Below are 17551 nucleotides of genomic sequence, written 5' to 3' on the forward strand. Positions count from 1 at the left end.
TCGTAACAAGCAAATTCGCCCATTCTCCTTTGGTATTCCCGTGTTATTTACCCCTGCTTGGGAACCCATAGATATACGAAGGTGCGCATGGTTGCTTTAGATTATTCTGTATCATTTATTCCAGAAATTTTAAATTTTATTTATTGGCCTGGAAATCACTGAAATTCAATTCTGTCAACTGGGACGTGTTTGGGAAGCCCAAATCTATCATATCTTTACAAAAGCGATGCGTTTGTTGACATCAACATCAAACATTTGAGTTGTGTAATACTTTGTTTGACAAGAAAATCTTTTGAAGAGAGGGAAAGGCTTTTTATACATGCTTAAAAGAAAATAAGAGGATATCATAGCATAAACTATCAGATCTTGAGTAGCAGATTGAGCGATGGAATATTTCAAATTTTGTAACTTAGACGAAAAATACAATTTCTACCCACCCTCGACAGCATTGTAATAGTTTGGTGCAAAAGAGAGGGGACACCCATAATGCAACTTTTAGAGACACCCAGCAAGCTACCGAAAGTTCAAACAACCAAACTAAGCAAATGCTCCGCTCAACTAGAAGAGCACAAGACACGAGCAAGTGAGCCGAAATAAAATGGCACAAAACATGAAAAAGTACACCCAATCGTGCACCCAACAGTCAACAGTCGGGTCTCAACAGAGAACTAAATCATGCAGAGGAAGAAGCGAAAAAAAACATATTTAATCCTATCTCTTTATTTAATCTTAATTAATCGTAAAAGTCATGAGAGACAAATGTTGCATAATTATTTCGTTTCTTCTCCTTTCAACTTGACTCGTCTGGATCGCTCCCTCTCTCCTTCTCTCGCTCTGTCTTTTGCGCTCGGATTGAACCGCCACCGATTGAATGCTCTGCTCACGAAGCTCACGAGGCTCTTCGACAGGTCCATAAATCACATCGATTTGAATGGAATAATCGCAACACTGGAGCCGACGCCGCCGCCACCGCACATATTCGTGAAAGTGCTTCATTATGGAAATACACACACCTAACCTGCTATTTTGCTAGAAATTAGTGCGCTTCGATCGGTCGATCGGATTCGGAATGGGGCCATGTTTGTTCGACATATATCTTTAAAGAAAGTTAAAGATACATCTGATTTATTTATTTGTTAAATGCAAACAAAAAATATTGTTTCCCAAATCCCCAGAGGAAACCTCATTTTTTGACATTTGTTACTTTACCAATGTTAACTTGTTAAAAAAGTTAGTAGTTTCACAACAGGGTAGCATTTTTTTTTTTAGTAATATTTCAAAAAGTAAATTTAAAATTGTCAGAAACATCAAAAAGCTAATCATGATTTCACTTGACTGTAAATTTGTTTTTCTATTACTATCAATCTTCAAATTTTCATACCTCAATTTTTTAGGCTAAATGCCACAACATTTAAAAAAAATTAACAGAAATTCTAATTTGCTTAACAACTTGATCGATTTGCACGTATGTAACCTATTAAGCTGGATTGTGATCGTCAAATATTCTAGTCAAAATATTGAAATTTTAGAAATGAATGAATGTCAATTGATTGTACATTTATAATTAACTTTTTTTCTAAACCCAAATTCGATAATGTAAGTAAATCACAGTTTGCCAAATAAACAAACTTTGGAAAAGAAATATAAATAATAAATAAATAGTTAGAGTGTGCCATATTCCGATAAAAATAATGCCCTTTACTAGCTATTTTTAGCATCTTGCAAAACAAAGCCTCATCGCACACCAACAAACACACACAAACTTCGCTGGACCCCACAAAACTGTTGTTAGATCATAAATTAATATTTATGTGTGGCTTCGTTCCTTCCCTCTCCCTTGTTGGCGGGATGGCTTTACGGTATCTCTCGCACTTTGGATGCTGTTTTCTCCCTTCTCGCTCAACAACATCTTCGGCGGTTCGTGTTCTCCTGCCAGCTTTGCGAACCAGATCTCTACCGCCGCTCACCTCTTGGGTGAAAACGAAATCAGCTTAAATAGGTCAGTTTTTTGGCAACAACTTATAGCTAGACGGCCGAGTCGGTGCCCGCACAAAGATGCAAAGTTTGCGAAAATTGTTAACTGTTGCACGGGTGTTGGTGGAAGTGCAATTTTGGTTGTGTTTGTGAGAGAGAGGAAATTCTGAATTATTATCTTAAAATGAACAAAAGAATGTTAAAACTGACGCAAGACATTGTTTATGAAAATCTAACAAAACTGTTAATGCTTCATATTTAGCTTACTCGTTTGAAAAAAAATATTGAATTTGAAAAAAATTGCGTGATACTTTGGATCTTTAACTATCTTTTATGCGCTGTACGAAACGTCCTTTAGTATGTTCAAAAAAGTACCCCCTCCATTTTTTAACATCCAACTAACTTTAGGGAAAATAAGGACTTTTTGTCCATCTATCTAGCATCTGAAGAAGGAACTAAGCGGTGCTGAAACGTCAGACAATCTAAAATAAACGGTCCACTAGTTTCTGACTGAAACGTCGAAAAAAGCAATCGCTACCTGGAAAAAAATCAACAACAGTCGAACTCTCAGAATCATATTTCGCAAAATGGCTTCCCAATCAAATTCAACAAAATTTCAATGAACTCAGAAATTGCAAAAAGACCAACATACATTTTTCTGCATTGTTTTTAATTTTTATGTATCTGTGAGCACATTTTGTTAAATATATTCAGTAGTAACAAAGTACATTAGTAAAAACAACAAAAAATCAAAGAAATTAGAGCAAAAAAAAATATTTCAAATCAATAAAGTAAAGTAAGTTTTCAAAATTTCAATAAAGTAATTTGTAAAATGCGTTATACAAGTCACTTTTAACTGTTTGAGCACCTTATTTTGATATTTTTGTTTTCAGATCGAACAGACATAGAACTATAATTGCAATTAGTAAATTGATTTCCAAATTTGATGCATTGATATACTTATACTGATTCTATTCTATTCCCCAGATTCCCATTCCTCAGAATGACCCACTCTCCAGGAATATTTAGGATCTTGAAAAAACTATGTTATACATATTCCCATTTGACATGATGCCATTAAGAATATAGTTTCCCTTCTTTAAAAAAGAAAAATTCAACGCTAAAGGTAAAATTATTTTTTTGTCAGCAATAAGTCAAGTCAAAACAGGTTTTCCTTCTTTAAGGGGTTACATATATGTAAATCGGCAAAAATTTCAGAGTTTGGTATGAGCACACACTTACACTTTTTTTTTAATCTGTTTCCAAGGCACTTAAATATACATTTCCAACTATTTCAAAAACAAATTTGAAGACATTTGGTTTTATCATTGACGAGATATAGTGCATGACGAAAGCCGATTTTCAAAAAGTTTGTTTTTAAAAATAGATGAGAATATTTTGTAGTTTTTCATATAAAAAATCGTTAGTTTTTGATTTTTGTATTTAAAAAAGCGAAATTCAAAAATAGGGCTTCGTCATGCACACGGGATATGTCTTGAGTGTTTTCACACCAAATTTCAGCCAATTTGGTCCATCTCATCTCGAGATATCAGAAAGTTTGACAGTTCGCCATGTGCATGACAAAATTTCAGGCTTAAATCGTCTGTCACTCACTATAATCATGAAATATTTTCATGAAACTTTTAGAAGTGACCAGAAATAATCTTTTGAAAAGATTTAATAAATTTTCCAAAACCTGAAATTATGAGATTTTCTACATGTACCCCTTAAAGATGCACAGCAAAAAAATGTAATGGTAAAACCGCATGAAAAAGCACTCATGTTGAAAATTGCGTCGTTTATGGACATCCTCTGAGTCGAAACAGTTTTCCTTTCTTTAAAGATGGACAATTCTACTTCAAAAATGAAAAATTCAACTTTTGTCAGAAGTCAAAAATTATATTACATAATAAACAAACTTTTCTGGGGAAATGGTCATTCTGGGGAATGGAATTCTGGGGAATAAGATAGAACCACTAAGAGTATTTTTCAACGATCCAAAATATGCTATAAATAGTAAGTATTATTTAAATTTGTCGATTCATAGAATACAAAAGAAATATTAACTTTGAAAATATTTGCAACTTTGAAAATATTTGCAACGGCCTTATAAAGCATTCCTCAATTTTGAAAAAAAAAAATATAATCTTGAGATTAAATTATGCCAAGAAATCGCTAATGCCTGGCCTTCGAATGTTTTGATATCATTACAAGTAATGAAGCCCCAGCCACTCCGAGCAGTTCCTCCACGGTCACTGTCCAAGGTTTCACCGCCTCTCCTCCCGGTGGGCAGTAAATGGCGGGGCGCATCTCCGCACGGCCATCGGTTCAGTTTTTGCCCTCTTTTTCCATCCGGAAAAAGTTCATTTCTCTTCCCTCCCCTCCTCCACCCCCCGATTTACCGTAAGAATAATCATCGACCTGTAATTACCAATATCCATTGTACTAGCGAGAGAGTCTTGAGGCCGCAATCTGCCGCCGCCGCCGCCGTGGCCCCCCCACAGCACGGGAATTATTACCCACTCCGACCGATCTCCGACCGGCCATGTGCTAACAAACGATTCATCACTTCGATTGCGCGCCGATGGTTAAGGGTTTTTATTTCACTCTCGTTGTTTGGGGACTGCTGCTGATGGCTCTTCGTGTGGTGGATGATGCGCATAAGTGCAGCCGTTTAGTTGCATTCAAATCCGTCCGTCCGTCCGAGAGTGGTGACGACGGCTCACCTGATTTATTTATAGACCCCAGCAATCCCACGGAGGGACCCCAAGCGAGAGAGACCTCATCATCGTAGGGTGATTGTGCCCCGTCACGATGCTACAATGTTGCGCAATCGCTTGGCGAGCCTGGCTGCCTACGAGGAGATGCACGAGCTGATCTACGACGGTGAAGAGTCTGCTTGGAGCTCACCGCACAATCTGTTTACAGCGCTGGTATTAGCCACTATACTAAACTCGCGGAGGACTTTGAATACTAGGAATAGGGCAAATTTGCCGACTAGGAGCGAATGCTTAGGGTGGTCCATCCACATGCATGGAGAAAATCAGTTCCCAAAATTAGGCTAAAGATTTTTTTTTTCGCAAAATGAAGAACACAAATCAAATATGCACAGAGTAGTACGGACGCGCTATTACCTCACTTAGGAAGACAAACGTTACCCTTAACAGACAAAAGTGATCCACCCTAACATAGCAGAAGCGACGGCAGCACCACGGATTGATTTATGCTCGCTCAGCCACTCAGTTCAGAGGTAGGCAGCCAGTGAGGTTGCGAGCCCATGACGAACCTAGTTGGTGCATTTTTGCATGTGATGCAATTGTTGTGCTAGAGCGGATGGTAATCGGATCAGTTCGCTTCACGAAAATTTCACAACTACGAGAATTTGTTGGCTTTTTACTTGAAAATTGGCTTTCAAAAAGATGTGAACTTCCGAACTTCTGAGCAAAGATACAAGATTTGTAATTGAAAAAAAAATCTTACCAGAACTCGCACCATTACTAAATTTCAGCGCACAAATTGCAAACAGCTGATAGCCTGTGATTCACCACATCGAAATCTGCACAAAGAACATCGAATACGCCTTCTCTTTTCCTTGATCTGGAACTGGTTGGTTTAAGTCGGCGCTGGGCAAACCATCACCAGGAGGTTCCCAACAGCTTCTCCCGTTGGGGTTGCTTCTTCGGGAATTGCTGCACATACACACTCAAACCGAAAAAAAGCAGGCAATCACCGCACTGATGAAGTCACTTTTTCCCACTTTTAAGTACGATTAATCGTTGATTCGTTGCTGTTCGCAAAACTCTCTTTGCCCCTCTTGGACCACTCCGCAGCTCTAGGTTTGCTGGCCATAGAAAGAGGAAGAAGGTTGTAGAAGACAGCTGCTGGCCCCGGTGCTGCCGGAAAAAAATAGTAGCTGCCCAGGCCACGACGGCCAGGGGTCGCGAGAAAAGCCCCCAACGCTGACAACTTGTCGATGTTGTGCTATGTTGGCACACTTTTTAAATTGAATTGTGTTTCTTTTCAACTAAAAATAAAACGAATAATAATAAATCCATTTGAACCATAAAGTATCTACATCTCATTGAATTGTGGATAATTCTCTACCAACTCACACGAAATCGGGAAAAGTTGCAGTTGCCCCGACTCCTCTTCGATTTGCGTGAAACTTTGTCCTAATGGGTAACTGTTGTCCCTGATCACTAGGCTTAGTGATTTTTCACGCTCAAAAATTGCAAATTTCACGGGGACCTTAATTTCAAAACACCAAATTTCACGGAAATTTCGCGGAACGTGAAAAATGTTAAAATAACTCTGAAAATCTTATGTTTAAATCACAGAAACTACTTTTTATGCTTCATTATATATTATTCTTCAATAAACTAAATAAAATCTTCACTAAATTTGAACGTGACACAATTTTAATGCAAGATTTAACAATCTTGTCCAGCCAAAATGGTTTAAATAATTTGAACATTCTGCGACATTTTACCCTGTTAAAAATATGTTTATGGTTTTCATTCTCACCATTAAATTTAAAATCAGTACGCAAATATAATTTAATATGTAACGAAATCTTTAAAATTTTATTCAAAATCAGAACAGAAAAAAAAGAAAAGATGGTACTTTTTTAATTTCCACGGGAATTATCCAACCAAATAATCAAATATCGTGAAATTTGAACAGGACTCAGAACAAATTCTGAAATTTCTAAAAAAACAATCTAACGCAAAAAAATACTCGTTCAGTCAATTCAAACAAATTTTGGTTGAAATAAACCGAAATTTGTAAAAATAAAACTTTTTTGGTATGAGAATAACATCTTCCATGTGTTAACTTGATGATTCCGATAAAATGTTTTTTTAATTTGAGCGATTTTTGTTAACATGATTTAAATAATCGCAGCATTCTTTCCTCAGTAAATGTTGTCACAATTTTACACGGAGAAAAAAGAGTTCCCAAAATCGTGAACAAGCATTCATGAAAATGGGAACCTCGAACAAAGTGTTCAAATCCCATGGTACGATTTTGAAAAACGTACCATGAAATTTGAACACTTTGTTCGTGGTTCTCATTTTCATGAACGCTTGTTCACGATTTTGGGAACTCTTTTTTCTCCGTGTATGTAAATTTATGTCTTGCTAACAATCACTTAAAAAGTCTTTATGGATGAAATTTTTAGTATGTTGTTATTACATGGAATTCATTTGAGAAAATGGATAAATTTCACTGGATTTCACGGAAATCTTGAAATTTCACGAATTTCACGCTGTCCGCGAAATCGTGAAAATTCACTAACCCTACTGATCACGAATCCGAGGTCCTTTTTTTATATCTCGTGACGGAGGGACGCGCCTTCAAAATCATTTTTTTTTTTGTAATTGTTTGCTCTACAACTTTGTAGAACATTGTTACACTCATAAAAATAACCCTGCAAAGTTAGAAAAAACACGAAATTTTAAAATGAATATTTTGTTCTAAATGAAAAAATTACCCTTCTGGGTCAATGTAGATTCAAAAAGTACATTAAATTTCCCTTAAAATGACATGTTCCAATTTTTTTTACAGTCAAGTAACGGAAAATGGCAGAGTTTTTAAAACTTTTTTAGTGTTTTTTTTCGATGAAAAATACGTTTTTTTCGGAATTTTGAGTACTCCATCAAATCGGGCGTACAATTTTACATAAAAGTCCCTTTGGCACCAAATTTCTATCTCATCACCGTTTCACACAGCTCCAAATTATTGAAAAACACCTCTTTTTTCGCATGTTCAAAAATGGAAGGGGTCGTACCGCCCCTCCGTCACGAGATATCAAAAAACGGACCTCGGATTCGTGATCAGGGACAAAAGTTAACCCTTAGGACAAAGTTTCACGCAAATCGGAGAGGGGTCGGGGCAACTGCTGTGTGAGTTAGCGGAGAATTACCCATATACATTCACTGATAAATGTGAATGTCCAACTAATAGATTTAATGTTGATTGGTGTAACCAAACACACTTCAAACTTTATTATCTGAAGCCCTCATTACAATCATTCCGGATAATCAAATCACAAAAAAGAATTTCGTTGTCTTTTATTGGGTCGTTGAGATAAAATATTACCCCATAAGTCTAGAGCAACATGTAAATAGGGCGGGAAAGCATTTTGACAGCTTGCCATGCGCAAAGCTAACTGTCAAACTTAGTGAACTTTTTTTTCTAAACACCGAGTTGATTTACGGGTGCCACGATATCTCGAGATGAGATGGACCAAATTGGCTGAAATTTGGGGTAAAGACTATCAAGACATATGCCGTGTGCATGACGAAGCTTGATTTTGAAATTTTGCTTTATAAAAAAATACAAAAATCAAAAACTGGTGATTTTTTATATGAAAAATATTAAAATATTTTTATCTTTTTCAAGAATTGAGCTTTTGAAAATCGGCCTTCGTCATGCACACTGGATCGGTTTAACGAGTCTTCATCAAAATTTTGAGCCGTTTTGGTCAAAGCAGTGTTGAGATATCGTGGCACCCGTTTTTTTTAAACTGCTAACTTAAAATAGCCATATCTCGGCAATGGTACATCCAAATGTCCTCATATTTATTTTGTTGATAGATGAAAATGTGTATTTTAATGCCCTGCAAAAAGATTTAAAAAAAGTTAAAATTTGTGCTCATACCAAACTCTGACATTTTTGACGATTTACATGTATGTAACCCCTTAAAGAATTGCCTGTTGATTTGGAATTTGCTAAATTGTTCCAGCTGTCTTATACGCCTTTTTCAAATTTTGCTCCAGAAGTAACTATCTAGTATACATTGAATAACGTTTAATTTTTTATCAAATAAAGTACTTTTAAGCTTATTACAAGGTTTGAACCACCCATCAAAAATGGACACAACAATTTAGAATAAGCAATATTTTCATGAATTAATTAAATTTTTGAAATGTTTTGACAGTTTCAATGAATCAAGCATTTTGTAATACTTTTTGTTTCGAAAACATGAAAATTAAGCCTGAAATTTCAAAATTTACTTTTGCTAAAACATTGTGAACACTCCATGTAATCTGTTTTATAAATATTCGGACATTCGAGAATAATGTCCTCATACACATAGAGTCCAGACTCGATTATCCGATGTTTTGATTATCCGGAGTTCGATTATCCGAAGGTTTGTATGGGTATATTTTCTTAATTTAATATCAAATTCGAGTTCTGTGACCCCATTTTAGTCAGTTTTGAGTAGTTGATTGCCTATTAAATTACAAAATGGATATTTTCAATATTTGGTCATCGCCATTCGCCAAATCACTTTAGCGCAGTTCAGGGATCATACAATTTAAAATAAGACAACAAAACAAAATTCATTATCCGATGTGAAATTTTCCCAGGCCTTCGGATAATCGAGTTTGGACGGTAGAAGCAATTTTGCATGATTATTACATCCAAACATAGATTATTAATCAAGTAGATGTCCCACTTGGAAGTTGCTCCATATACCTAGTTGGCGACACCCCTTTAGCGATCTGCGCGCCGCCATCGTCAATTTACAGGTACTAAATTGGAAAACAAAATCATAGTACTCTGTGCACTTGCCTGTTGAAAAATTGTTTTGTTTTAGACAAAGTGTCACCAAATTGGGTTGAACGTCCTTGAACAAACTTTTTTTTGTTGTAATTTACCTTTTTAAATCCCAAAACACGTAAAAAAAATCGGCCGCCAGGAGTGTACTCCAGGAGGGCAAGTAGAAGTGGCAGCAGCAGTAAAGAATCTGACTGAAACGGTAGGAGATGACTCTCTTCAAGCCGAACACGGGCAGTTTCCATTCGGGTGGGGGACATTTCGCCGAATGTCGTTTCGCCGAGGGTTATTTCGCCGAAGGTCATTTCGCCGAATGTCGTTTCGCCGAATGGGACGTTTCGCCGAATGGGACGTTTCGCCGAAAAGGAAAAAAATAAAAAAAATTATAAAAAGGACAAAAAATTATTAAACTTTTAAACTTACTCCAAAAAAATCAGAATAACTCAGCGGTACAGTTGTCAATAAAGAAGACTACTTTGTTTATGCAAACTTTTGCGACAAAAATGAAAAATTATATGAAAATAAAAAGTATGAAAACAAATTTATCATGATCTAATTTGATTTGGCAAAAAAACTTTTCATAGAATCATCAATAGTTTTGTTACAATCTTTAAATCATGAGCAGTTCTTATCATACTTCTTAATGCAAAATTGAATGACTTGAAAAAGTTTCTGAAAATTGTCTATTCTTTTAAAATCAATATTGTTTTATTTTGTGTTTTCACATACTTTTAAAAAAAGAGCAGTTCTTTTGATGGTTTTAAGTGTAGTTGTCAGTCTAGATCAGAACATGTTCATCTTTATCTTTTTAAACATTTTTGTTTGTGTTTTTCCATTCTTTAAAACATGAGCATTTCTTATCACAGTTTTTAATGCAAAATTGAATGACTTGAAAAAGTTTCTGAAAATTGTCTATTCTTTTAAAATCAATATTGTTTTTTTGTGTTTTCACATACTTTAAAAAAAAACAGCAGTGATGGTTTTAAGTGTAGTTGTCAGTCTGGATTAGAACATGTTTGGAAAAACATCAAATCATTGAGACATCTTTATCTTTTTAAACATTTTTGTTTGTGTTTTTCCATTCTTTAAAACATGAGCAGTTCTTATCATAGTATTTAATTCGAAATTTTATGACTTCAATAAAAAAGTTTCTGGAAATTGTCTACTCTTTTAAAATTAATAATGTTGTGCTTCCACATTCTTTTAAAAAAGAAGAGTTCTTTTGATGGTTTTTAAAGCGAAGTTAACTTTCTTGAACATGTTTTTGAATTTCTTTAAAACATGAGCAGTTCTTTAAAAAATCTGACTTCAATGTACATGTCTGTGGAAATTATCCACTGTTTAAATTTTTTTTATTGTTTCACTCTTTTTCAAACAAATAATTTTGAATATTGTCTGTGAATTTATGCAGCAGTTTTTAAAACAAAAAAAGGGTATAACAAAACTTTTCTAAAAGTATTTGCCCCTACAGTAATCTTGTCTTTGTTAAACTTGTTGTAACTATGGATGTAATTCTTTCGTACTAAGCATTAAGCAGTAAAAAACAACAACAAAAAACTAAAAAAGAGCATTTGAATTACATTTGAGCATGAAATTAAAAACACTTTCTATTAAATAGCATAAGAGACCATCTCTCAACCATTTATACAATGTCGAAATCTTAACAAAAAAACAACCCCCACACAACCCCCGCAGCGTCTACGTGGTTTTTGGATGACCCCCAAACAGTACCTAAAAAAATCGGCGAAATGTCCTTTCGGCGAAACGACTTTCGGCGAAACGACCTTCGGCGAAACGACAGTCGGCGAAATGTACCAGATCCTTCCATTCTATGGCGCAACCTCTGCGGATTTGCACCACTCCCCCGGCCAGGTGAAAAGGTCTCGAGTGATGGCAACGAAGGTTAGCGAACTGAGCTACAGTCCGCTCCTCAAAGAGATGCTTCTTTGTATATGGTTGTTTAGAATCCTTTACCATGTGTAGATGCTTCATTTTATTATTATTTTTCCAGACATGAAGAACTGTATGTAAAACTTTTGCCAAAATACAGCGCAAGAATAGACAAACAAACCTAACGCTGATTCCTCCGTTCATGTGCATCAGATTCAAAGAGGCCACTTCCGTATGCTAAACTACCCGGCTGACATTGAACCGCAAGAAGAATCTTCAGCTTTGGGAAAAGTTCTGGAGCTGCTCCAAAATCTAAGTGTTTCCCAAAGTGGGTACTGGGCCCCGCTAGTGGGGCCTGACAAGTTCCTGGAGTGGCCGTGGGCCCCACCATTGATTTATGAAAGGTGGGGCCTTGGCGAAAATAGTTTGCAAATCAGTGATCTAGACAAATAAAATTTTATCAGCATGTAGTTGTATGATATCCGTTTATTGGGTCAACGTTTTATTATCAATTAAAAAAATAGAACAAGAAACAGTTGTAACAAAAATCGAGGCATTTCATCATGGTACCCAGCATGTGTTTAGATTAGACTTGTGTTTCCGCACGCCTCCGCTATTCCGGCAACGGTGGATTGTCGCACGCCGTGGTTCTTGTGGAACCGAGCCCCGGGAAAAGCTTTCCTTGAGTTCTGTTCACACGAGAAAGCTGTGTCCGCTAGTAGCACCGACCGTTACGGTCAGATTCTAGAACGCTGCGCAGTTTCCGTTTGCTGTGGTGGAATGGTTGGCAGGGTCTTCTTAATCAGGTTTAGAGTGCAACCAGAGGGCCTGTAAAAATAAATTTTCACATAAGCAATTTTTCTGTTAAACTTTTTTCTACTCACTTGCTAACACGTCTCCAAGATGAACGGATGGCACCCTCGGAGGAATCGGCTCCGTTTGTAGGATTTTCGGTGGTCGGAGATGCCCGCACCGGGTTCTTCTTAGAGGAAAAAATCCAACGATTCCCACTTGATGGTGAAATGTTGACAGAAAATAAACAAAGTTTGAAAAGCAGCTGTTGCTACGATGCAACCGTAACACTTGAACTGAAACTGGGGAAAAATAATTTTCCCTTTGGAAACATCGAAAAGTAGTACCTGTGAATTGCCACCAGGTGCAATTTTGGCGTGGCGGTAGTGTCGCCAGCCCCAACAGGGAAGTGGCGTATCTATATATATTTAGTCTATGATCCAAATGACAAGTGTGAAAGTTAAAGTGAACAGTGTTAATAGCATTGGAAATCTGTAAATATTTCCGTAGAAACTTTTCAAAAGAAATTAACCTTGGATGTAAACAAACAGGCTATCCCACTTGCTCTACACAGAAAAAATATGGTAATATTACATCTGGGAAGGGTTACATCTTTTATGTCAGAAAAAATGTGTAATTCTACCTCTGAAAATGTGTGATTTAACCACTCTTCTGGTGTAATGTCGTTTTTTCAGTATAAATTGAGGTAAAATTACATCATAAAAGAGGTAATATTTATCATTCAAAAATTACACCTTCCAAATTTACGCAATTTTTTACTGTGTATGCATTTTGTTTTTACTTTACCGATTTTAACATTTTTAATGTTAACATTACAAAGGTTACATTTCCTAAGGTGTTCAGATAATGTCCAGTTGTAACGAAGCAATTGAGTCCAGAAGGAAAACGATCACAAGTTGTGTTGATCAGAGCAGGGAAACGAACTCCCGATCTACCGCTTCTGAGACCGAAGCTTTACCACTAAACTACATGACTCAGTCAGTTTCATCAATTTAAATCATGTTTTCAAATCTGAAAGTTTGTGTGTCAAAAAAAGGTGTAAGTTGGAAACTTCCCGAAACCTATCCAGCCTGAAAAATTCGCCATGCGACAAGACACCATGATGGCGATGACCTGCCTGGACGGGAAGAATCAGGTATCGTTCCGCACTCAACCCAGTCCATGCGGGATATAATGAACCGGAGGGAAATATGTTATAAGGTTTATAGGTGTGCCCCGTCCTTCCCTTCGTACCCATGCTTTCCTGCGGCATGGCGGTGGGCCCCCAAAGTGGTCGCACAGAAGTGGAAACAAAAAGACCACTATGCAGTGCTCATTTTTCTACTTTATAGCTGGCCAGCCAATCGTCTCCGGGGACTGCAGATGACTGCCCTCTGGCAGAATTGTACCGAGCGTCGACTCCGGCGGATACTTGGCCCGTCAACAACGGCTTCTGATGCAGATATATTGTTTCTTTTATTGTTGATATTTATTTTTCTCTTGTGTCTCTCTGTGAGTGGCACTGTTTACCCTTTGTTTATTTTGCCTACCACAACGATGGTTTTATTATGTGAGGATCACACACTGGTGCACCCGAAGGAAGAGTGTCATAATTTCATTTTATTTTTCCAACAGAGCTTCTGACAACTTTGACAAAAGTATTGACAACGCTCTGAAGCTAATGTATTTGGAAGCTGAGTACGCCATCATACTTTCCACGGTTGTACCGATTGCCGCAGGACACCCCTTATTGTCAGCTCCTTCTCGTTTGGGTGTACCCAACATGAACTTGAACCACCCAACTCCGCGCAGTATAACAGCTCTCGAAATTCAATTATCGACGACGTGGTGTGTGGTTGTTATCCTAGTTGGTTATGTAGGTCGTCTCCTGCAAGGGGTGGCGGCGGATGGCGGCCACCTTGGAGTGATTTATGATTTATTTACGGTCGAGCCCAGGGCGGCATTTTTCGGAATTGATTGCAGGTGTGCTTACACATGGGGTTTGGTTGGAATGGAGCGGAACTTTTTTATTGTTTGTTTTTTGTTTGGATGGTAATTTCCAAAACAAACACTTCTTCAAATCTTGTTTTGTATTTGAATAATTGTATATTATACTAGAATAATACTAATTGTAAGACTCATTGAATCAATTGGAGTCTCACTAAAATAGCGATGGGACTAATGATATCCGGATAATTTACAAATTCAACCAAAATTAAACAGAAGTATGAAAATCTAAAATGAAGCAATAATCCATGAGATCCAAATCAGATTTATTTAAAATCATCTATATTTTCAGATCAAAAAAAAATCAAACCATCCACTTTAACGACCCCCAGTTCTGCTCGAACTTAGGAGTACAAAAGCTTAAATGGGGAGAGCACTCAAAACTCTTTTTACTCAAAGGAACCTTCCACCCCAGGGTTCCGGGACCGACGTTTTACTTCCCCATCCGAATGAAGGTTGGAGCAGACGCGAATCGAACCCAAGATCATCCGCTTACGAAGCGGACAGCGTAACCATTTGGCCAAGCCTACTGCCATATTTTCAGATAGTTTTTAAATAACACTATCCAAGCACAAAGCATATCTGTATATGGTTCAATAAACTTTTTTTTGCTTTTACGGTGTTTGGAATACCCCTGGATCAAGGCGGTTTCAAAAAAGACACAGAAAGCAAAAAATAAATAAAATTAAGAAATTGAATTTAAGAAAATACAAAGCAATTTAAATTATTTTTGTTTAAAATTAAATATAAAGTGAGGTTATTTCAAAATAATTTAAAATATTCTGAGCAGAAATAAAGTATTTTATTCAATTTGGTTAAAATAAAAAAAAACATTTGGAAATAACCAAGGAAATAACATTTGTTGAGCAATTTCAATGATTTATAATTTTATGCAATTAGCAATACCAAATGTTCTAAAAACTGTTATAAATGGAAACTCGCCTAAACTTTTTCAAAATAATCAAACATACTTCTAGTTGAATATCGCACCATAAAAAAAATCATTTTTTACTGATTCTACTTATGTTGAATAAAGAATGCTCATCGTGTTGGAAAGATTTTGGCAAATTATTCTGAAATCTAAATCTATAAAATCTCTGCGGGCATTGTATCTTGAACTATCACTAATTCAGAAAAAAAAACTTTGCTGAACACAGTTATTCTAAAATAACACATTTTTGCATTTATTTCAAGCAGATTATAGATTATCGTGGAATAATCATGATATTCACTTTTCAATAAAATTTCGTAGATCAACTTTAACTAATCTTTCGGTTGCGATTTTGGATATTTTAACGATATTTAAACTGACCATTAAACCAAAAATATGTTTTGAAGACCAAATTTGATCATTTTTTAAATTCTGATCGGTCTTTTTTTATTGAACTGAAATACATCACACAGTATCAAATACTTATTTTCACTCGTCTGGTATTATATTAGTAAACTTTCGTGCCAAAATAAACTCTTGAAAAACAACAACCAAAATTGAGTTCTTCACTCACAGACTTCCTAGCCACTCTGGACCAAAAACTCTTCAGCCCGAGCGCATCGGAATAGCCCCCCAGTGCAAACTCCACCTCCTCCATATCCACGAGATACAATTTCACTGATCGATATCCACACACAAAACAAACTTCACCGCAATAAAATCAAAACGGCTGACCGACCACACACATCCGACCACCTCTCTCGCTCTCTAGACCCAAGTCCCAAGTGTGTCCCTTTTGAGTTGCAGCCAGACACCACGGATGACTAGGTCGGCCTCGAGGCAAACCAAGATGTGGCCAATGACCATGGCCGTGGCCGGGACAGTGCCAACCGGTGTGCACAAGAGAGCAAAAAAATCATTTTTAATAATGCAGCACAAACTGTAACAGTAAATTTAAAATTCACATTTGTCACTCTCTCTCTCGAGGTCGACGGGTTTGGCTTACTTTCTTTCCACAGGAACTGTTGCGGCTGTTGCAGGACAGGGCACAAGGTGGACGCAGGACAGCCGTACGGACGTTACCGCGCTCTGAGTTATGATCCTTGGAGTGCTGACCGAAATTCGGGATGAAAAATGTTGCTCCACTGATTGGATGCAAATTGTCGCGGCACGCTGCACTTTAATTTCCTCAACCGGGGTTTAATGTTGGGTTTCGCGGGGAACCTTTACACACCTTTCGATCAACACTTTCTTCAAACGACCCAACGTTAGCACTGGAAATTCACACCAAAAAACATGTAACTCACGTTGAACCGTAGTTCTGCACGAAGTTCCCACAACGAACGCAATCGCATCAATTCTTCATAGATCACAACAACAAACAGATGGCGGTATCACTGACTCAGCACGAACTAGTTCGCGGTTCCTGGTCCGGAAGACCCACCAAAGTGTATCGCAGCAGCACCGAGCGGTCCGAACGTGATCGAACGTGTGCGCACGCGCGCCGAAACTCCAACCCGAAGAAAAACGATCAGCTTTCCTCCTATTCCTAGTGTATGTGTGTGAATTTGTGTTTTGTTGCCCTCTTCTATTCACATAAATCTACATTTCCGGGCCGCGCCGTATCAATTTCTCACGACTGAGGGTTCCCGCTCGGGTTCGGCACAGCCGAATCGGAATCGGCAAAACGGCAAAATGCGAGCAGCTAGACGTAATGTTGCCGTAATCTAGCACTTAAACACTCACACATAAAGCTCAGCAAGTTCGACACTGCCGGAAGAGAACGTGCGAACGTTAGACGGGTACTAGACAAAATACTACTGCCCCGAAGGCGATCTCGGCAAACTTTGAAAAGATCACCTCAAAAAAAGGTCTCTTCCAGAGGAATCTATTACTCACTGACATTCAAAAAAAAAAAATCTTTCTCCAAAAAACCAAAAAAAAATATCATAAACGATCCTCCTCACCGAATGTCACCAGTGTCGCTCGCTCGCTCGCTCGCGCGTGTAATTCTAATTTATATTTTGTTTTCATTAAAACCGACCGTATCTGTTCGAATATTAAGTACGACTGACTTAAGTAGTTGATTTAAACTTAAGTTACCGGGAGCAATTTTAAACACAAATATCTTTCGAGACGCGAGACGAGTCGAACGAAAGAGGAGGCACAGCACATGAGCAAGAAGCCCACGGCAAAACGCGCAAAGCGAACGGAAAAAAGAGAGTGAGTGCCCGGGCCGGGGAGGAACTCAGCGCAAGGTTCGTCGCTTGAACTCTTGCCAGAGTCTTTGGTGGTTGTTCTGACGGTTCGTGGGTTTCCGTAATTTGCGCACGCGAAAGTTGCAAAGGCTGGTATTCACAATGCACAGTGATCCAGATCGCAAAATGAAGTGGA

At 37.5% G+C, this 17551-nt stretch overlaps 1 protein-coding gene across 1 annotated transcript in view; it reads right to left on the minus strand.

Moving 5' to 3' along the window:
* Positions 1 to 17233, minus strand: part of LOC120419808 (protein limb expression 1 homolog) — a 128353-nt gene extending 111120 nt beyond the window's left edge. The window contains exon 1 of the mRNA XM_039582645.2: positions 16164 to 17233. The gene's annotated coding sequence lies outside the window, so the exon portion shown is untranslated. The remainder of the gene's footprint in view (positions 1 to 16163) is intronic.
* Between the last annotated feature and the right edge of the window lie 318 nt (positions 17234 to 17551).

The sequence above is a fragment of the Culex pipiens genome, chromosome 2 (genome assembly GCF_016801865.2).
Source record: "Culex pipiens pallens isolate TS chromosome 2, TS_CPP_V2, whole genome shotgun sequence".
Lineage (NCBI taxonomy): Eukaryota > Metazoa > Arthropoda > Insecta > Diptera > Culicidae > Culex > Culex pipiens.